The sequence below is a fragment of the Sciurus vulgaris genome (genome assembly GCF_902686455.1).
Source record: "Sciurus vulgaris genome assembly, chromosome: 12".
NCBI classification, from domain to species: Eukaryota; Metazoa; Chordata; class Mammalia; order Rodentia; family Sciuridae; genus Sciurus; species Sciurus vulgaris.
Window position 1 is genome coordinate 36,702,155 of NC_136473.1, and position 23,633 is coordinate 36,725,787.

General features: G+C 34.8%; 2 pseudogenes across 2 annotated transcripts; both read left to right on the forward strand.

Annotated features, from left to right (window-relative positions):
- Positions 1–7,128: 7,128 nt before the first annotated feature.
- On the forward strand, positions 7,129–8,896 carry LOC306641645 (ubiquitin carboxyl-terminal hydrolase 14-like; annotated as a pseudogene). Its single transcript has one exon. The product of its transcript is annotated as a ubiquitin carboxyl-terminal hydrolase 14-like (transcript).
- Positions 8,897–20,361: 11,465 nt separating this feature from the next.
- Positions 20,362–22,499, forward strand: LOC306641373 (FAST kinase domain-containing protein 5, mitochondrial-like; annotated as a pseudogene). The gene has a single exon. The product of its transcript is annotated as an FAST kinase domain-containing protein 5, mitochondrial-like (transcript).
- The last annotated feature ends 1,134 nt before the right edge of the window (positions 22,500–23,633 follow it).

Here is a 23,633-nt window from a genome sequence, read left to right on the forward strand (position 1 = left end):
CATTATTCCCAAAAGCCAGGTGTCATTCTAGGACACTTGCTTACAAACTGAGCATTTTGCTGGCATAAATGGTCACTTGCTGCAGTGCAGAAGGTTAATTTGAAAAATTAACTTTCTGCAGAAAGTCAGAACTTTCAATGCAGAAATTCAGTGTGATGCAGCCACCCAGATAAAGCTGGCACTTACCTTAATTAAAATATTTTCTGAGAACAAGGTGAGGAATCAAAAAAATAACCATGAAAGGAGTGAGAAGATTGAAGTTTTCAATCAACAACCTCTAAAGGGCTGTATGCTATGTTCTTTTTCCTTGTTTATGTTGAGCTTCTCATTGTCTAAAGGCAAAAAATGATCAGCTAAAATTCTCCAAGATTCCTGGTTAGTAAATGAGGTTAAGCAATGTTTAATTTTTAATTATTTTTTAAAGGTCCTAATTAGTTATACATGAGTAGAATGCATCTATGCATTTTGATAAATAATATATAAATAGAGTATAATTTCTCATTATTTTTTGAGTATATATATTATAGGAGCACATCCATCATGCAGTCATATATGTACATGAGGTAAGAATAGCATCTGTTTCAATTTACTATCCTTCCTACCCCCATAGTGGATCAAAGACTTAGGCACTGGAACAGAGATCCTGCACCTACTAGAAGGAAAAGTAGGCCCAAATCTTCACCACATTGGCCTAGGATCTGACTTCCTTCATATGAACCCTAAAGTGCAAGAATCCCTAAATTTAACCTCTACAGTTAAATCAAGAATAAATAAATGGGATGGATTCAAACTAAAAAGCTTCTTTTCAGCAAAAGAAAAAAATCAATACTGTGAAGAGAGAGCCTACAGATTGGGAGAAATCTTTACCACATTCACCCCAGATAAAGCATTAATCTCTAGGATACATAAAGAACTCAAAAACATTAACATCAAAAAAAAAAAAAAAAACCAATCAATAAATGGGCTAAGGAACTGAACAGACACTTCACAAAAGAAGATATACAATCAATCAACAAATAGATGGAAAAAATGTTCAACATCTTTAGCAATTAGAGAAATGCAAATCAAAACTGCTCTAAGATTTCATCTCACTCCATTCAAAATGGCATTTATCAAAAATACAAGCAACAACAAATGTTGGGAGAATGTGGGGGGAAATGTACACTCATACATTACTGATAGAAATGCGCATTGGTGCAACCATTATGGAAAGCAGTATGGAGATTCCTTAGAAATCTTAAAATGGAGCCACCATTTGACACAGGTATCCCACTCCTTGGTTTATGTACAAAGGAATTAAAATCACCATACTACAGTGACACAGCCACATCAGTGTTTATAGCCGCTCAACTCACAATAACTAAACTATAGAACCAAACTAGGTGTCCTTCAGCAGATGAGTGACTAAAGAAAATGTGGTATCACATATATAAGATGAGATTGAATAAGCAATGTTTCTTAACAGGAGATTGAATAAGCAACGTTTCTTAACAGGAGATTTTCCATGAGTATGCAAGATTTGGAGGCTCCCTAACTGCTCTGATAGTCTCCTGTCGTGTCCCTGGATCCCAGTGATACTCATTGATCTGATTAGCAGGAAAAGACCCCTCTGTCAGGGCAACACATGGAGGGTAAGTGGGTCTCCCCAGATCTGGAAAAGGAACCGAGGTCATCTGGGGATCTGGTCTTTACCAGTCTAAAAGATGAACTACAACTATGATTATAATTTATAGGGAGATTAGCCACCATGTTAGCCATTGCAGGATTTACACAAATGTGATTTATCATGTTGGTTTTCAACATGCATTCATGCTAGATATAAGGTACAATGAAACAATTGGTATACTGAGAGAGCTGATTTGTAAGACAGTCTAAAGCTGAAAAATGTTTAAAGCAATGTGACAAAACAGCTGTGACACAGACATGTCAATGTTTATAGCACCTCAATTCACAATAGCTAAACTGTGGAACCAATAGATATGGAACTAACAGATTGTGGAATCAATAGATGAATGGATAAAAAACACTGTGTTATATATACACAATGGAATATTACTTAGCCTGAAATAAGAATGAAATTATGGAATTTGCAGATAAATAATGAATGGAGCTGGAGAATATCAGGCTTAGTGAAATAAACCAATCCCCAAAAACCAAAGGCCAAATGTTTTCTGTGATATGTGGATGCTGATTCATAATGGGGGTTGGCAAAGGAAGAATGGAGCACTTTGAATTGGGTAGAGGGGAGTGAGGAAGGGGCAGGGTGTATGGGGGAGGGAAAGATGGTGAAATGAGATGTACATTATTACCCTATGTACTTGTATGATTGCATGGATGACATGACTCTGCATCATTGTCCAACCAGATACATGAAAAATTGTGCTCCATTTGTGTACAATGAGTCAAAATGCATTCTGTGGTCATGTATAACTAACTAGAACAAATAATTTAAAAACAGCTGCATTTGCCTTTGCCCCCAGTGTGCAACATATATCAACTTTGTCTAAGCAAAATAAACTTAAAGATTTATTATAGCTGTCCAGATTGCAACTATCTGAATTTATTTTAAAAAAGGTAGTATTCATACTAAATAAGCATATTTGGCAGTTTTCTACATATACCAGCACTCAAACCAAAGCATGCAGAACACAGCATCACTCGTGTAGTTTTTCAAATAGCATTTGCAGTTAACACCACACTTGAAAAAATGTTTACATTGTAGCATTAACCTGAATAAAACCGGAGAGTACAATATTACACCTAACTGAATCATCTATTTTATTATTATTCAAATTAATGACTTACTAAAACAAAAACAAGTGAGGGTATAAAGGATCCAAAATATCAAATAACTATAAATGTAGTCATGTGTCTTTATCTAATTGCAAATCTGCTTTCCTCATCCACTCTTTCTGCCACTGACCCTCTTCTCGGTACACTGCTGCATTTATTTCTCTGAAGAGATCTAGTTCTTTGGAAAAGGTCATGGAACTGAATAGGAAACCCCAAATGGTTAATTTTGACAGCTCTCACTTTTGTGGAAGAAAATCATGCAAATAACATAAAAAAGAACAGATGAAAAAGTCATTTGCATATCTTGAGGGTGAGAAACTTCTCATGACCAGAGATAAAACTGACTGACTTTCCTCTCACAAGGATGTTGTGTTCTGTTTCCCAAGTAGGTCTCACCTGGGAAATATGGCATTTCCTTGCTCTTTGTGTGGGGTTGGAGTGAAGGGCGAGAGAGAATGCTATATTTCCATTGCAAAATTTAGATACATCTCAGAAACCTCCAAATGTCCATCAAGGAATACACAAAACATACACAATAGAGAAAGATTGCCTTATAATCCCAATTAATTTTTTTAAAGTATCTAATTAAATGTGAGTTATTTGATGAAACTTCTTGGTCAAAAGAAAATTTCAGTGTAATGAACTTGCTGTAAATAGGATAGATGCTCATACTTGAATTGAAAATGTAGATGGCCCCTCAGAAGCCCCAGGAGAAGGGAACTCTACAGCCTCCTGTGCAGAGGTCTCCTGCTCCCTCAGCTGGTAGAGGGTGAGAGCTGAAGATGAAGAGACCTGATCAATAAATTTCAGGAAAGAGCACAACATTAGCTGCTGTTAAGCAGGAAGCACGTAATGGAATTATAGACTGGCATAGAATGCTCCAGTAGAAAACAGACTGCTTAAATTGAAATCAATGAACCCTGAGCATAAATAGCAAACAGGAAATGTGACTGCTAATTTCTTCTGAGAGGGTGCTACCTCGTCTTTAATATAGCACTTGCAAGTGAAAATTGGTTGGATTTCATACTTTTGGTGTACAGTTGGTCATGCAGTTAAAGCACTCTGATTCTCATAATGCTCTAAACCCCAATATGAGGATCTCCACTTTAATTGTGACCTTTTCAAAAACTTCTTTGAAGCACTTTAACACATAACTTATTTTCCTAAACCCTATTCATTGTAACTATTGATATAAACTGAAGCAGGTGCATACAAAACTTTGTGCCACAGTCAAAGGTTTTATCTGGATCTCTTTCTGTGGTAAGACCATACTGATGACATTTTCAAACAACCAGTCTTTCCATTTTAAAGAGGGTTTCCTCTCTATAAACCATAACTTCAGGGAGTAACAAAGATGCTTTAGGAATTTTTAAACCTAAGTCAAATCCCTAATTGACCTTATGTGGATGTGCACTCATGGGAAACAAAGAAAAATCAGTCTATTTTATGGGGATGGTAAGGAAAATAATAGTGCTATTGCAATAATAGGTACTAAACATTAAGGATTTACTACATGCCAGGTGCTTTTAATGCACTTTAGCTGTAGCTGTTCATAAAATCTTGTTATGTGACCTTATTTTTATTTATTTTTTTATTAAGTCTCAGAGAAGTTAAATTAATTGACAAATGCCATACAGTCATTCCAGAGCAAACCAAGAACTACCACAGAGTCACTGTGATTATGAAATAATAATAAATATTTAGAAATCACAACATTAAAACCAACAAAACATATGCTTCCAAACACAGGAGAGAAATTGTTTAGTTTATGTTATTTGTGAAAATCATTTTTGCATGTTACAAATATGTTTTAAAACTGACAAAATATTACATTGTAATAAATTACATCCCTACAATTGTGTTTTAAAACAGATAACATAGTAGGTACTAATAGTTGTTTCAACCAAAAAACATATTTGGGTATATATTATCATAAAATAAAGTCTCCAACCATGTAATAAAACATTAATTTAGATGTTGTGAAAGATGTGATTAATTAGTTGACTTTAAGTAAAGTAGGTTGTTCTAGGAATGTGAGTAGGCTTAAATCAATCCATTGTAAGTCTTTAATAGTAAGACGGAAACTTCCATAAAAAAGAGAGACAAAAAAAAAAAAAGAAAGAAAGAAAGAAAGACTCTCCTATGTATAGCAGAATCAGCAGAGCTCCAGCTTATTCTTTCTGAGGCCTGTGCTGCAAATAATGGACTTGCCCCTTCACTTCCTTAAGCCAATTTCTGAAGAAACATGAATCTCTTCATATATATTCCAGTGAGTTTTTTCCTCTAAAATAGACCCATCTGATTCTCCTAGCCATTCTCACTTGTTTGAAGATTCAAAAACTTCCTGAAAAATCTTCAAAGGGAAAGTGAATGATTCATAATAATATCACCAAATACATAATGGATGGCCAAAAACAATTACAATAGAAATAACAACAATAGAAGCAAAAAATAAATGCATGGGGATTCATGGTGAAACATGAAACAGAACAGGGAATAGCAGCATCAGATATAGAACGCCAATTAACTTCAGTTTAGAAGAGAAGCTTGGTGTCCCCATTAGATCCTTTACCACAATCTCCCCTTCTCCCTTCCCCTGCCCCACCTCTCTGTTTCCATCATTCTTTTCTAAACATGCTATTCCACATTTTGGTGTTTTTATCACTGTGCATTGCAGCATCAAAGGTGAGTGCAAAGATATACTCTGCAGGGCATGACCTCTCCACTCTCTCTGTCCTGTTTCTCTCTATCTGTGCTAGGAGGAACTCTAATATAGTCCGAATGACTCTCACTCTTTTGCAATAGCAGAAGAGTTTTTGCAGATGTAATTAAGTTTACTGTAAATTATTAGTAGTAAAAGAGGGGGCTGCTATAAGCTTAATGATGGGGATGAGGATTTTGTAGAAATACCAGAGTAACCTGTACTGTAATGTAGAATGATTATAGAAAAAAGATCTCTGTTTTCTCACCTTCTGTCAGCCCAGAGTTCCTCTCAGACTATACAGACTGCTCTGATTCCCCTGTGCATTTTTAAGGCAGCAGCAATAATCCCCTGCCCCATGAGCTTAAAAGGTAATTCTTCATAGAGCCTGCAAATAAAAGGCCAGCCTGGCTGAAACTTTGACTTCAACCTCATGATATCCTAGTTGAAGATCCCAGTTAAGCTTGCCCAGACCAAGTGCTTCACAGATTCATGATGTGCATGTTGGTTTATGCTGTTCTGTTGGTTTAGAGTTCTCCGTCATTTGTTACACAGCATAAGACACTAGCATCATGTCCATTGTGAGATATTTGGACTCCCCAGTACAAGGAACACATTATATTTCTTATTTGGTCATAGGTGCTTAGCACAGGGCACACTGTATGTGTTAAATATATGAAGGAAATGAATGCCACAATGGACCCAATACACAACACTTCATGATTAAGACTGATCCCCTTCTTTTTTATAAATGTGTGTGTGTGTGTGTGTGTGTGTATATGTATTCGTGTGTGTGCATAAGAATTGGAGAGATCAGCTTGCTTATACCATCACTCCAGCCATTACCAATAATATATCTTCATGCCAAACTAGATTTTTTTTTTTACAAACCACTGCCACAAAAATGAGAATATTGAATTTTTGTGATATTTTGAATGATTTGTGGAGGAAGACTGTACAAGGCATTTGCAAATTGCCTTTACTTGCTTTCCTCTGTTGTAAGAAATAAAAGGTTTATTATCTTTCCTTTGTTTTATAAATGATGAAATGGACAAATAACATGTAATAAATCACACTGAAAAAGTTTGACTAGGGTGTTTATCACTTGAGTTGCAATGTGGGCAAATTATAGGGGAAAATATGATTATATTATCTAAATTCACCCCCAAAAATTGTTATATTAGAGAAAAACATAGATTTATGCAGAAAATACTTAATGACAATCCTAAAATTTTAATCATCACTTTTTCTTTACATTCGATTTTAATGTATATTTATATTTATCAGCATGGAAACATTATCTCAAACTTAATAAAGGAGGGCATTCCCACTTTACAATATTCATTATATCTGGTAGATTATACTGAAAATTTGGAAAGGAAACAATATCTATTAGCTCCAATTTGAACCCACCTCTGTGGGGTGAGACATTGTTAAATACAGATTATAGATAATTTATGAAGAATAACTATGGTTATCTTAATTATTTTAGTATTATTTCTTTCTTTTTAGTTTAATGGGTGTTCCACAAACTGTTCATTTGAGGATGATATAGTTAATGTTACTAGTGAATTTAAATGAAAAAGATATATAGTACCATTAAAGTCCCATGTAGGAAAATTGTTACTACTGGAATGAGACTCGTCGCACGCGAGCCGCCACCACCACCGCGCCTCCACCTCCGCGGCCTTCACAAGCTTCTTCGGGTCCCTTTCCCTGCGCGGTCCTTTCCAAGCCCAGCCCTCCTACGCAGCCACCTCCAGTGCACCCGCGCCATGCCGCTGTACTCCGTTACTGTAAAATGGGGAAAGGAGAAATTTGAAGGTGTAGAATTGAATACTGATGAACATCCAATGGTAGTCAAGGCTCAGCTTTTTGCACTGACTGGAGTCCAGCCGGCCAGACAGAAAGTTATGGTGAAAGGAGGAAGCTTAAAGGATGATGATTGAGGAAACATCAAAATAAAAAATGGAATGACTCTACTAATGATGGGGTCAGTAGACGCTCTTCCAGAAGAACCTTCAGCTAAAACTGTTTTCGTAGAAGACATGACAGAAGAACAGTTAGCCTCTGCTATGGAATTACCATGTGGGTTGACAATTCTTGGTAACACTTGTTACACGAATGCTACAGTTCAATGTATTCGATCTCTGCCTGAACTCAAAGATGCTTTTAAAAGGTATGCCGGTGCCTTGAGAGCTTCAGGGGAAATGGCTTCAGAGCAGTATGTTACTGCAGCCCTTAGAGATTTGTTTGATTCCATGGATAAAACCTCTTCTAGTATTCCACCTATTATTCTACTGCAGTTTTTGCACATGGCTTTCACACAGCTTGTGGAGAAGGGTGAACAAGGACAATATCTTCAGCAGGATGCTAATGAATGTTGGATACAAATGATGCGAGTATTACAACAAAAATTGGAAGCCATATAAGACGATTCTGTTAAAGAGACAGATTCTTCATCTGCATCAGCAGTGACACCTTCTAAAAAGAAAAGTTTAATCGATCGATTCTTCGGTGTTGAATTTGAAACAACCATGAAATGTACAGAATCTGAAGAAGAAGAAGTCACTAAAGGAAAGGAAAATCAACTCCAGCTTAGCTGTTTTATTAATCAGGAAGTCAAGTAGCTTTTTACAGGACTTAAATTGCGACATCAGGAAGAAATCACCAAACGGTCTCCGACATTGCAAAGAAATGCTTTGTATATCAAATTTTCTAAGATCTGCCGACTACTTGCTTACTTAACTATTCAGATGGTTTGATTTTTTTTATAAAAAGAAGGAATCTGTGAATGCCAAAGTTCTTAAGGATGTTAAATTTCCTCTTATGTTGGATGTATATGAACTGTGTACACCAGAACTTCAGGAGAAAATAATCTCTTTTCTATCAAAATTCAAGGATCTAGAAGATAAAAAAGTGAATCAACAGCCAAATACAGATGACAAGAAGAGTAGTCCTCATAAAGAAGTTAAGTACGAGCCCTTTTCATTTGCTGATGATATTGGCTCCAATAATTGTGGATACTATGACTTACGAGCAGTGCTAAGGCACCAGGGAAGGTCTAGCTCTTCAGGTCATTGTGTGTCATGGGTGAAAAGGAAACAAGATGAATGGATTAAGTTTGATGATGTATTATCTTGCGGCTTTCTGGTGGTGGAGACTGACATATTACTTATGTGTTACTTTACGGGCCTCGCAGAGTTGAAATAATGGAAGAGGAAAGTGAACAGTAATCTCCAATTTAGCTATTTATGCCTAGGTGTGAAATAAACGTTTTTTGTTCATCATTTTTATAATCCAGAGCTTTAGAGGAAGACATTTAGGTGGTTTTGTGTTTTCCCCTCATAATGGATCAAGAGAGGGCAGAAAGAGACCACTTGTGCATCAACCTAAAATTACAGAAAATTACCTTTGGATTGTGCTGCCTTGTGTAAAGGTGGCTGGAAGACATCCTTTAAAAGTTATTGCTTGCATTGATTAAAAATAATTAGTTGAAATGCCTTTCACCCATTACCTTCTACGATTTTTCTTCTTGCCTTCTCAGCCCAAGATTGAGCAATTTATCGCACACCTGTTACTATTATTTGTTGTTCTTGAATTGTTCATATCACCATTCAGTAGCTTCCCATCCTTTGCCTTATCTAACAAACATTTTCCCAGGAAGGTGAAAAAGGAAGTGTTGCTCTCATTGTGTAACAGTGCTGCTATCCATGTCCCATGGAAACATGGGTGCAATCAAGTATTTGTCCAACCTGACTGTTGCTGGTTTTTCATAACTTTAAAATAAATTGTGATCAATAATAGTACATTTGATTATACCTTTATTATTGTGTCTCTCTCTGATGTAATATGGTTTGTACATTTAACTTTGCAATGGTTTCGTAGTAATCAACCTTAAAAAATGTTGATAAGCTCTGGTTGCTTATTTTTAGAAAATGAGGATATTTAATTAAAAAAAAGGAGGAATTAACAAAAAAATTTACTGCTAAAATAACTGTTTAAAATGTACCAAGAGATAGATATGAAAGTCTTATTTCATGTGGTAATTCTTCTATTGGAAACTATTAAAATATGAAGCACATTTATCCCTTCCTTTTTGTAGAGGCATAAATTCAAAGCTTGCTCTTTTTACACTTTATGATATTATGTGACTCCTAAATAAACAAAATAGAAAAATTACAAAAAATTTAAAACTTTATCCTATATGAATGTGAAAATAAAACTCTTGCTTGATCTGCTTCAATTACCATGACAAAACCAACTACTGTGAATGATCTATATCTCAATATAGATATATCTATCTATATATCAATCTGAAATAAATGAATTCAGGAGGTCAGAAATTTATATTGCACATAAAGAAACAGGAATTTTCCTTAGAAAAGGGTTAGCATAAATAAGGATATAATTATTTTAGAAGGCATTTTGTAGAGTCCTAAACTATTAACAAAGACACCATTTTTATTTTATCTCTTTAAACAATCTGTGTTAGTGTTTTACATATTTAAGCACAACAGACACATCCTAAGTTTATTGATATCTAAGATACTGTAAATTAACTAGAGGGGAACAATTATTTTGTTTTCTATTTTTGATTTGTATGTTTTTCTGGATATCAATAAAATATTAATTATTTTCATGGGTTTTAAACAACATGAAATTTCTGTAAATTTTATTTTAATTTCCTAAAGATGTGTGTAGCAATAATATTTTTAAAATGTTTTGAAATATTTTGGCTATCTTTGAAATGTAACTTTGTGTTATAAAATTATGGTTTGTGTTATAAATTATTTCCTAGAAATAATAGGGAAAATGAAAGTTTTAAGAATTATAAGTGATAAAAACTATTCAGTGAATTAAATATAAATATGCTCTTACTTGCTATTAATAATTGCCTAATTAGCAGAGAACCACTGCATCTAGCAGAGACCTTTGGGAGTATATCAACAATTGCCAAACCATGGTTATTGAGAAAAAGTTAATTTCTTTAATAGCTGACTATTATAACAGTTGGATGAAATTGTTTTGAAGTGCTTTTATATTGAAACATTGTACTAGAAATGGTTATTTTAATTTGTTGATGATCCAACCAGTATAAAAGGAAACATATTACCTTCATACTGAAGAAGAGAGCTGCAAAAATGTTCTCTCTCTCTTATGGCTAACAATTATGTCCTTACTTCTACATATACTTATTGAAATTTGTGATACAGGAAATACAAAGTTACATTTCTTTGTACTATTTTATATGAGACATAGGGAGCTCAGGGCATGACTAAAAGGAAATTTTACTCCTGTCAAGGCACTCAATGTTTCAAGCAAATCTTAACTTCTCAGCTTCATCTTTGTTCAATAAACTAGAAGTATCCTCGCAAGCCCACAGTTTACTAATAAAAGCATCATTGGTAAGACAATGTTACTGTTTTTTTACTATTTTAAAAAATAAAACAATATTCATGTGAGTGATCAAACACCAAAGTCATTTCTTAAGAGTCAGAATAGTGTTTTATAGAGACTCTCCTAAAATACAGTAGTTTTTGAACAAGAGGCCACATGTTATCAGTGTCATAGCTATATTTTTGACAGTGAATGATATACATTTGGACAAGAATAAGTAGATAAGACCTATAAATTTCAAGACAGTACACAGAAATGTGACTCCTATTTTACAGAAGTTTAGTTGAAACTCAGTGGGTTGACACTATTCTGTCTTATAATCATAGTAAGCAAACTTTCACATGTACCCCAAGTTATTAGCTTCCATTCACTGAAATAATTGTCATTCTGTAATCACAACAGTCTCATTTATTAATAAATGCATATGATCAGTTTGGATTACTTTACTCAAATCAGTGTTCCCATGTCTATATTTTTAAAATTTGATGTAGAAAATTGAAAGTGAGGGATGTAAAATTTACTATGACAATAGTCAGTTTCTCTCCTTTTTAAATAATATACCTTGTGGGTTACTAAATTGATTTTCCTGCAAAAGCCTTTAAGTATCACATTTAGGATATTTAATTACCTTAACTGATACCATACAGTGAACATAAAAATGAGACAATAATAGAAAAAAACATGTATGCAGATGGAGCTAAGTTCATACTCCCTCAGAGTCTTTTGTGTTTTGGGATTTTTTTGGGGGGAGGGGTAATTGAGATTGAATCCAGGGCCCACACATGCTAGGAGAATGCCCTACACATTGAACTACATCCCTTCAGCTTATATCTGTCCATGCATCAATGATGTATGTATCTGTGTACCTATTTACTTGTCTTTTACTTTTTTAAGATTAACAATAAACTCAGATGCTATAAAGCACATAGTTAAATATGCTAATGTAAAATGGATAATAATATATTAAAATATAAGTAGCAACTTAAAATACAATATCTTCTAAGTTTGAAAGACAAAACGGCATTTTTTATTATAAAGACGTACATGCAAACTAATAAACACATCCATAAAAAACATCCTGCAAAACCATAAAAACCTGAGAAGAGATGCACACAGATATTATAGTGTGAAGGAGACACATTCAGAATGACTTAAAAGCACATGAAATAATATTCAATCATCTTAGAGAAATACTATGCTATTATTTTCACATACCTAAATTTTAAAGCATCATCTTTTTATATGTATTTCACTGAATATATGCTAAAATTTAAAATTCAAATATCTATATGTTACTCCTCAAAGATTTACAAAAGAAATTTTGTTTTAGCATATATAACATATATGTATTATTTTAAAATACATCCATACAATATGGTATGCCATGTGATAATTAGTATATGAGGTAAACAGGAAGAGATGGGCAACTTCAGTTATAACAAAAAATTATTTTACACACAATATTGTCTCAAATACACACTCTTAGTAAATAATAATTTGGGTAATTAAAAAGTAGAATCATATTACAGTAAATGTTATCAGGTCTTAAGACTAAATGGGAGTAGTATAAAATAAAAACAAAAGAAACAAAAGGAATGGTAGACATTAACCTTGAAGACAATTTTTAATGTGAGTCATCTAGTTTTTCAAATTCTTCACCTGAACTGTTTCCATTTTTGACCTCAGATTGTCCTTTAGTCTGAAAGCTTTTTGTTCCTCACATTTTATATATTGAATTCTTACCTCTGATGGTGATGGTATTCAGAAGTGGGGAATGGTTTCAGTGCTGTTCTGAAAGATGTTCCACAAACTGCCTTCACCTTCCACTTTGTGAGAGTGCAGTAAGTGAAATGAGCTTTGGTCCACCTACACTACTACTTGTACAAGTTCTACTACTTGTCTACAACTACAAGTAGTAGTGTAGGTAGACGGGACACAGCAAAACTTGCCTCCAAGTTATATTATTTCCAAACGATTGACCTTCTATTCTCAATGGCAAATTTCATATATTTTAACCTAAAATTGAACTAAACATAAAAGAAAATTAAGGCACAGAGCCAGCATCCTCCTCAGTTGCCTCTGAGATATGAGTCCTCAGCAGATATTAAAGGGCTTTAATTGATCTTGCCAGTCTCCCTAACATGAGAAAAAGATATATGCTCTCATATGGGATACACTTTATGTTTTTTTTGTTACAGCATCTTGAACTGACTAAGTTTTTCCTGTGAAAATTGAATAGTGGAACGGTTTCTAAAATATGATATTGAAGTGTGTAAAATGTTAGATAATTCACTCTTACAAATAAAAGGTGGTGAAGATTTTATACTGTGCAGGTCACATTGTAATATTATGAAGACCTGGTTATAATAGAGAAAATCTTAACTGGATTCTAATATATTCATCTTTACATGGTGGCAAACAACCTATTATATTGCTATTCTTAATTCTTATACTTGTAGTGTAGGTAGACTGCACACACCAAAAATACCTCCAAGTTATTGCTAATATGATTTCCACGTGATTGACCTTCTCTTCTCACTGGTATGTTTTGTATATTTGAAGCTAACTGAATGACATCTCTTCATTTACTCATAACAGAATTTTGAATTAGGTAACCTGATTTGTGGAAAGGTCTCAGTGAAAGAAGTTACTGGAGAAGTCACTGGAATGTTGTGTAAATAGGGTTACCCACATTTGATGAAAAACTATGTTAAAATGGGAAAGAGTTGTTTTTAAATAAAAGAAAGAAATAGGTTTGAGTGGATTACAGATGTATTTTTAAGGAAGTATGTGGAATTTATTGAAGGATTTGATGAAGAACAAGAACTTTACCACTATGAACTGAAATTAGCAATATTATAATCTTTAAAGCTACAGTGCTTCTATTGATTCAGCATATAAGTCATAGATGATAACAGAAATAAAGTGGAACCAAAGTCATAAAGTTCTTCTTCCTATACAGCAAAATTTCCATAAGAACCAGAGTTAAATGTATGTCTTTACCATGAGCTTTACCTCTATTTTTTAAATTTTTATTGTTTTATTTGATATACATAACATTGGGATTCAGGTTATGTATAACATAATTTTGTCATAACTAGAAATACATGGAATATAATTTGCTCTAATTCAGTCCCCAGGACATCCCTAATTCCTTCCCTCCACCCTCCCCCTCTTTCCTTCCCTTTACTTGACTGATATTTCTGCTATTTACTTTTAGCTTTTTTTTTTTATTAGTGTCTTGTGGATGTACATGATGGTGAACTTCCCTGTAGTATATTCATATATGTACATAGGAACTCAATGATTTTTAAAATGTGTTTGAGAGTAGAGCAAGCTGTTCCCAAGGGGAAATCCCTCAGGATCTGGATGGAGCCTCATCTGCAGTTACACATTAGCAAGAGAATTATGTTCACAGGGAAATTTCCCAGGTTTATTATCCTCCTGTTAAGATCGTCAAAATCAACTGCTTGAATAAAAGAGCAAGTTTTATGACCTGAACAGTCATGATGAATTTTGCTGTGATGAGGGGAGATTTGACAGTGTTTTAAATTTGTAAAACTTGTAACAAGAAGACACAAAACAGCAGAGACTTATCCACTGAATCTAAAGGGTGATCTTGAGGGTCTAGGCCACACCAAAATTCACCTTAGCCATATAGATAATGAAAATTTACTTCCACTGAAGTTATGCAGCAAATATTTTACATTTCAAGTAAGAATTACATTTTGAAGTCTCTTCAATGAGCTGTGATTTTACACCACAATTATTTAATTGAAATAAAAGTGGCAGTTAGTTATGTATTCTAGACAAGGTGCTGGAGAAAACAAATTTATTATAAAGACATAATACCAGCCTTAATATCTTTATACTCCAAAATACTTTATACAATGCTTAACTTAAATGTAAATTTAAATTCTAATATAAGGTGACCAGATAGCACATAAGTTTACAAATTTAGTATGGAATAGACTAGAGTACAATAGAAAGGATCTAATGTAAAAACAAAAACAAAACAAAACAAAACCCACTAAACTAACTGCACAGTGGAGGTTTTGAAAGTTTGACTTTAATGAACATTTCACATATTTTAAGAAAATGATTTATACAACATACATAATGGAGACAACATTGAAAATAGTATAATTTTGGTGTCTCAGCATTATTACTGAAAGAAAACATTTAACTCATTTTAGCTACCTTCTTGAAAAGAAATAAGAGAAATAATAAATATTCAACTTTTTAAAAATTTATTTGGGGAATCATACTTTTATTTACTGAGAAATCTATCTAGTAGTATTTTCAAGGTTCTTGCACATTCAGCTAATTATATAGTTATGCATTAACTGTTGTTTTATTATGCAACTCATATCTGGATTTATGTACTTTTGATTATCAGAAAAATAACTCGGTGTTATCATAAACACCTGAATTTTCTTTAACAATTTACATTTACAAAATAAGCAAGATTTCATTTCACTCCAGTCAGAATGGCAGTTATCAAGAATACAAGCAACAATAAGTGTTGGCAAGAATTGGGGAAAGCTACACTCATATGTTGCTCATGGGACTGCAAATTGGTGAGAGTACTATGGAAAACAGTATGAAGACTTCTCACAAGACTTGAAATGGAACCACCATTTGATCCAGTTAATCCTCCTTGGTCTATACCAAAAAGGTATAGTCAGCCTACTACAGTATTGCAGCCACATCACTGTTTATAGCAATTCAATTCACAATGGTTAAGCTATGGAACCAACCTAGGTGCTCTTTGACAGATGAATGGATATATATATATATATATATATATTTCATTATATATATATATATTTCATTATATATATTACTCAGCCTGAAAGAAGAATGTAATTATGGCATTTGCAAGTAATGGATGGAGCTGGAGAATATTATGCTAAGTGAAATAAGCCAAACCCAAACAGCCAAAGGCCAAAGGTTTTCTCTGATATGTGGAGGTTGATCCATAATGAGGTGGGTAGGGTGGAATGAAGGAACTTTGGACTGGGCAGAGGATAGTGAGTGGAGTGAGGAGAGTAAGGGGAGAGGGGAGTGTGGGGTGGGAAGGATGGTGAAATGATACAGTCTTTATTACCCTATATACATGTATGACTACTCCACTGGTGTGACTCTGCACCATGTAGTCAGAGGAATGTGAAATTGTGTTCCATTTGTGTACACAAAATGTATTCTACTGTCATGTACAACTAACTAAAACAATAAAAAGGGACAGATATCAAGGGTCTGAAGGCTAAAGAAAATTATGTTCAAATACTCTTGAACTATAAGTGTGCTTAAAACATATCCTACATTCTTGATTTTTGGCCTGTAATAAAAGCAATGGTACAAATTTTTTTTAAAAATATTTCATTAAAAATGTCCTGTTGTGGGTTTGTTGTGGCTCAGTGATACAGTGCTTGCCTAGCATGCACAAGGCACTTAGTTTGGTCCCCAACATTGCCTAAATAAATAAATAAGCTATTTATTAAAAAGTCATGTTGGGAACAAATCTAATCTCACATTGCATAGGATTTCACTCAATAATCTATTGTTCCTTTCCAAAAATTGCCATTCTGTAAGTATGAAATTTAAATTTTGAGATTTATGTGTAATGATGAGTCTACAAACTATGCAATTATTCTGTGAGCATCCAAAGTAAAATAGAATCACGCAAATAGGATCACACAATCAATATATATTTTCCCTGAGCAAAATGACAAAAGTATCACTGAACTGTATAGTATCAATTAATTTTAAATTCATAGATCAGCTGTGAATGTGAGAACCACAGCACTTTCCCCCAAACCCTTCTGATTTATCTGTCATTGTTAAAGGAAGTATAACAATTTGCCACAGGTATACCCAGAGGATGTGAACTCCTAGGGAAGAGAATAAAGAAACTGGCAAGGTCATGAGAGAATATGATTGGAGAAATCATATTCATGCATGGGGAAGAGAAGAGAAGGAGGTAGAAGAGGTGGAGTTCAGAGGAGAGATAATGAGAGCACAGACATAAGAGATGAGCTGTGGGGTGATTAGGTTTACAAAGCAAGATCCACGACTTAAATCTATGAGAAGAACATTTCTACACATCAAAAAGCTGCAAGGAAATAGTTAATTTTTAATGGAATTTGAAAGCAATAATAAAATGTCAGTGTTGTGGCTGCTTTCAAAGTGTCTGATATGATATGATTATAATTTCTGAATTGAATCATCATCCAAATACATTTCTCCAAAGGATAAAAACAAATAGAGCAGAGCTAACAATACTCCAGTTTTTACTGACAGCTCACATTCTAACTTCTGAAATTAATACTAGCTAATAAGACTGACTTTTTCTAGAAATGTGACAAATAAATTGCATCGTTTTGATGATAATATTTTGTTAGATTGTATATGTTAATTGCATGAACTATACTTACAGCACATTAATCCATTTCAGTATTAATCTAACGTGTTATATTTGATGTTAAGGTAAAAGAGGGAATGGAATTCTAGTGCCAAATGGTGGTTACAGGAAGGGACTTAGAAGGGTGTCATGAATTAAATCTTGAGTAATAGCGATTTCTCCAAAAATGGTAGGAAGATTAGTCAGTGTTCAGGAAAGAACCAGATATAACTTGCAAACATCCTCAAATCTTTAAAAATGTATAGGAAAGTGCAAAGAGTTTAATATCATTCAAGCTACCTATGCAATATGGTGTGGAAGATTAAGTTAAAGATTAAGAAAATATTTATTTGTTGTTTTTGCATGTCTATATAAGATATAAAAATCCAAAACCTAGTGGCTTAAAACAATGAAAACATTCACTTGTCAGAAATCTCAATTTGGACAGGACTTGGCAGGAGTAATTCACCTCTGCTGTACTCAGCATCAGCACTCAAAATCCTCTGAAGTCCTTAATACTTGTTGAGATGCTAACTGATGCATACTGTCACTTGGGACCTCAGCTGGGCCTGTGCTTAGAATCTGTCCCAGTGAATGCTGGTCTTTTTTGTTTGTTTGCTTTGTTTTATTTTTTATTTTTTGGTATGTTTTGCCTTTTATAACCCATCCTTACAACCATCCAGTGTTCTTTCACTACTTATTATTCATTAGAAGTGAGTCACTAAACCTAATCTATGTGTTTGAAGAGCAAATTAGACTTTGTCTCTCAGTGTATAAATGACAGTAGAAGGTTGCTAGAAGAAACTTCAGAAATGGATATTTTGGCATAATATTCTTCAAGAAAGAAAACTCATACGATTGCTTAGTTTTAGATTAAGAATGGTCCATATATCCCAGTGCCTTTTGGACAGATAGAAGGCATTATAAGACATATGTCATAAAGAGATCTGTCTGGCAATTTTAAAAGAAATGGTAAGATAGTGTTCCCATGTAATGGAAGGGAGACCAGTTAAAAGGCCATTGCAGACAGCAGTGATAACACCTTGGAATACAGCAGTGAACATGGGAATAAATGTCATAGGACAATTCTAGGAGATAAAATGTGACCTGCAAGTGTAAATGATAGAGCCAGGCAGAGAAAAATAGAATACAACATACTCATGGAATTTGTAAACAATCTTAGCATACACATTAAATACAGAAGAAAGACGCAGATTTAAACAATTTTACGAAGATAATGAAACATTGGAAGTTTAAGAATGCAAACACAAATAATATTAACTGAAGACATGGGACGAAACTGGATAGCAGCCAGAGGAAGCAGTTGTAAAGCTAATACATTGTTATATTTCCTTTTGTTTTCTTCTTTGTTTTAAAATGGGAAAATGAGATTTCTTTGAATGATGCTGAATTCACTTTGGAAGAGCTAGATTGTGGAGAATGCAGAGAAGCATTCTTTATTGTTCTGTATACTGAGACTCAGCAATTTGGAAAGATAAGATGCAGGTTAGTGGGATATGATGTGTCGAGAAAGGGAAACTGCTCAAGAATATTGTGCAAATTACTAAATTTGGAGAAAACATCAGTGAAAACTGGAATTGCTACATGTCAAGAAATAAGGTGCATGTGCAGGAAATTTTTCTTTTCTTTTAATTGACCATGGTACTATGAATTCCTTAACCTCCCTCTGCCTTGGTTGTGTAAGGGATGGGTAAGAGAAATAGAGATGCTATATTTTAAATGACATAATTAATGAAAAACATTTAGATTGATGCCTCACACTTAAAAATTCTCTATAATCATTTGTCAATTTATGAAATCAAGGAAAATAGTTCTATAAGACCAAAGGTATTCTGAGCATAGAAATAAAAGCAAAACAAAATAGTTCTGGCTACAGGACCATGTCTGCATTAAATGTGTTAGTAGAGCTGAGTTGGATCTAACCTTAGGGGAAATATTTTGGAATATTTTTAATGAAGTTGAGTATTACCTAAATAATAGAAAAAAATGTAGACCCATTTTCTTGTGATTAAAATACTTCTAAACATTTTCCTAAACATGGTGTATAATAATGAACATAGGATAGTTTTCTAAATTTCCCAAATATAATCATAACTTATAATAACAAGTATTTCTTCATGTTATAGTTATTAATATTAAATTTATCTTTTAAACAGCATCTAAATAAATACAGTTGGTGATTTCTATTGCCATAACTTCTTATTTCAATTAATTGATGAATAAATGATTTTCTTGGTGCTAAATTGACCTTTTTTTAAAGCTATTTCCTCCAGTGAAGAATAGTTCTTCAGGAAAAAAATGAAACAATGAACAAAACAGAAAAGTGTATCAAGATTATAATGTTGATTACCTGATGTTAGAGGTGTTCTAATTTCAAAGGTATTAAAGAGAAAAACGAAACAAGAATGGGATGTCTACAGAAAATAGATTATTTTGTCTATGTATATTTAGTGTGAATTTCTGTAGCATCGTTGTGGATCAAAGTCTTGATTATAAACCCAAACCTGAGGGTCAGTGTTAGCAATTGCATTTCAACACTTATTTGTTGAATAAAAATATCTATTAATATTTGGAGGATTCTGGAGTCTGGTGTGGCACTGCCAACCTTTGCCAGGCTCAAGTGAGTGGTGGCAGCAGCCCGGGAAGATGTCACAGCGGATGCTCCGTGTGCCTGTGACCCACCTGGCTTGGAGCTGTGCATCCTTCTCTTCAGGTCCTCCCAAGGCTGTGTCAGCCCAGACCCTGGTCTGCACTTCCTGGTCGGTGATGCGGACGCTTCGCAAAGGACCTCCTCTATAGAGAACCTTGGAGACCCTTGCCACTCCAGAGTTCTTTGACCTTGGGCAAGAGACTGCAACATTAACCTCCCCAGTGAAATGGAGATCCCAATATATCTGGCACCAATTCGGGCTGAGTCATTTGTGACCTATGGCTCTTGTGATATGCCAAAGATTTCCAGGCAGTTTCTGTGGAATATCTCCCCATCCAGCTCTAATCAAGCATCATGTAACAAGAAGTTGCCTGGTAAACCTGTAAGGACTGTGCTCTGACTGCCAAAAAGATCAGTACTCACATCAGAATGACAACTACTCTCAAGTTGTTGAAACCTTTAAAATATCAAGCATTTTGCAATCCTTTTCCCTACAGTGCCACCCAAAGTGTGGCATATTGGAATATGGGAAGCGGTATATGGCACATGGGACAGGCCCCTTCTGAGCATAGTAGTTCTTGCCATCCTTCCAGAAAAGTTAAGAACATTGGTAGTGTCACCTCTTCTCAGAGGGTTTTCACAGTCAGCAGTGCCCCTCTGGGTTTGGAATTCAGCAAGGCATCTACATCTAAAGCCAGCAAGTTGCAGCTGGACTTGCTCAGGACTGTGAGAATTGATGAAGAGGATGTAGAAGTTTTTGATTCCTTTGAAGGAACCTGAGTTTTCCTGCAACTCAGGTCAGAGTATAGCTTCACAGCTATAACAGATCTGAAACTTGTCAGCCCCTGTCTGTTTCAGAAGATGAACTAATTTTGCACAAAGAAATATTTTGCCGAAGTAACTTCAACCTCAAATCATTGCTAATTATTTCTGTAAGCTGAGCTCTTTGCCTGCAGAGCAGCATCCTGTTTTGCTGTCCAGTACCAGCTTTGCTCTGCTTTGCCAACTGAGTATGAAAAATATACAAGTCTGATATCTCAGATATACTCAGTCTTTGTCAGTGTAGGAATTTCTTACTCCCATTTGATGATAGATGTGTATGAAACCAGGTTTTGCCACCAGGTATGGGAGATGAGTCTGGATCTGCTTCTCTTTGTGGCTGATCTCTGGTACTACTTAGGTCACAGAGTACCTCAGTTTTTTTTTTTTTTTTTTAAATTTTTGGTTACCTTAATTTGCACTGGAAAGATCTATCCTTGTCCCAGGTGATTTACTTAATTTATATTATAGGTGAAATTTGTCCAGCACCTCAGGATCTAATGCAAAAACTCGAATCATTGTACCTTAAGTATATAGATTCAATCAACTTAGAAGAGATAGGTACAATCTGTTTGAGTTCTTTAAGATAAGTAGTAGTCTTTTCTGAATTTTTAATGCAGAAAGTTGGAGACTTGGCTTGTGCTGACATGTAGTAGCTGAGTAGTCATGCTTTAGTGCATATTCTTAAAATGTTCTGATTCACTCAGGTGGATCACATAAACTTTATGAAACACTTTGAAAAGACTGCACCTCAGCTAATTCCATCCCTTGGGGTTCAGAATATCATGCACCTGACTCTTGACTGTTCAGCTTTACACATTCAGGATGAACAAATAATGAATGCAGTGGCTGCTTCTTTGTCTTCTAGAGTAGCACACTGTCACGGTAAAATGTTGTCAAAATTCTGGGGTCATTTGCAACTCTGAATTATTAGCCACCAAACACAGAAAAAATTTATTCCAGTCTGATAAATGAAATTCACCGAAAGTTGCCTGAATTCAACCAATACCCAGAACACCTTCTCACCTGCCTGTTGGCCTGGCATTCTCTGAGTACTTTCCAATAGAACTTATTGATTTTTCTTTGAGTCCAGGGTTTATCAGGCTAGCTCAGATGAGAAATAAGTTTGAATTCATTGAAGAACTGTATACTCTTGATGGTACCATTGGTGTTGAGTGTTCAGATTATATAGGTAGTCATCTTAGTTCTTACATTTAGCAAGAGGCATCTGAAAAGTTTTGGAATTTAGCAGGAAGGATATGAGCCTAAAGTCTGAATTCCTAGAAGTTCTCCTTTTACTTGAGAACATGTTGGGCGGCCCCCAGTACATTAAGCACCATATGATTTTAACTCATACACAGTTTTCTGACTTAGAGGTCCAGCTTGACGTCAACATGAAGCCATTACCATTTAATAGAGAGGCCATATCAACTGAAGATGTAGCCAAATCAAGGCTTAAGCATATAGGAGTCAGCCTTACAGATGATTTGATAAATCAGTTGCAGATAGATTGGGAACTGTGGAGATGACTGGCCTGTGATCCTCAGCCCAAATGCAGGCCCCACAGTGAAGCTGGCTATTCAGTTGACCAACAAGAACCAATATTGCTATGGTCTATGGATCTGCTTGGACTGCACAATATGAAGATGTGGCAACTAGTTCATATTTGGCACCATGTTGTAGAATTTTCATGGCTCTCACCACTGAAATGAACTCACTTAGAGAAGCTGGTTTTCCTCCATGAGAAGGTGTTCACTTCCATTCTCTAAAGGATGAGCATCCCTAATTTGCAAATACAAAATGCTCTAAAATCTGAAACTTTGAGTACCATCGTGACATTCACAGAATTTTGGAGTTTGGTGCACTTTGGATTTCAGACTTTTGGATTATGGATATTCAAATGGTAATCTATGCAGATATTCCTTAGTCTGGAACACCTCAATGTCTTTCTAGTCACAAGCATGCCCTCATGCTAACCTTCCTATTGTTTATGGGTAAAGTATTTAGTATTTCTTTAGTGGCTGTATTCTTTCACAACCTCAGCTTCCTCACTCCCAGTTTTACTCATAGTTTTCTGCTCAAACAGCAAGTTTTTAAAGTCTTATTGCTTTGTTTTCTGGTCCTGATTATCACAGTAACTAAGCTAAAAATCAATAGCAATACCCATACAACCCCTATGAAACCTGTGCTGCCTTGAAATTTACTCTCAGATTAGTCCATCACCTTTAAATTCAGCCTCACATAAATTCTCAGAACATGGGTGGAAAATAGACAACTTATTAGTCAAAACATAACACAAATGGTCTTTTATCCAATATTTAATAGAGTTGAGGCCTGGGGACAAAAGGGACAATCAGTGTAGGTAGTAAATAATGAGGTCCAATCAGGGAGATCGGGGCTGATTCAAGAGGAAAGGAAATAAAATACTGATATCTCCAAAGTTCATCCCCCTTCTCTTCCAAACTGCTGCCAAGGTGACCTATGTCCTGGGAATTGTTTCTCCCTACAGGAGTTGTAGGAGTTGTTAATTAGTGCCTCCTGGGCTGACCCCTTCCTGCCTGGATCATTCCACATTTTTGTCCACCTTATGATCTCTAGTCACACATGCAGGATGGGGGAAGAAAGGGCATGAGAACAAAGGAAATCTGAAATGTATAAATTGGGTGAGACACCCCACCTTCTTTGAATACTCAACTCTAGGCCCCCCTCTCCATGGAGAAGTCTATCTCTGTTCTATTCTTTTTTTTTTTTTTTATTGTAAACAAATGGGTAACATGTTGTTTCTCTGTTTGTACATGGCGTAAAGGCATACCATTTGTGTAATCATAAATTTACAGAGTAATGTT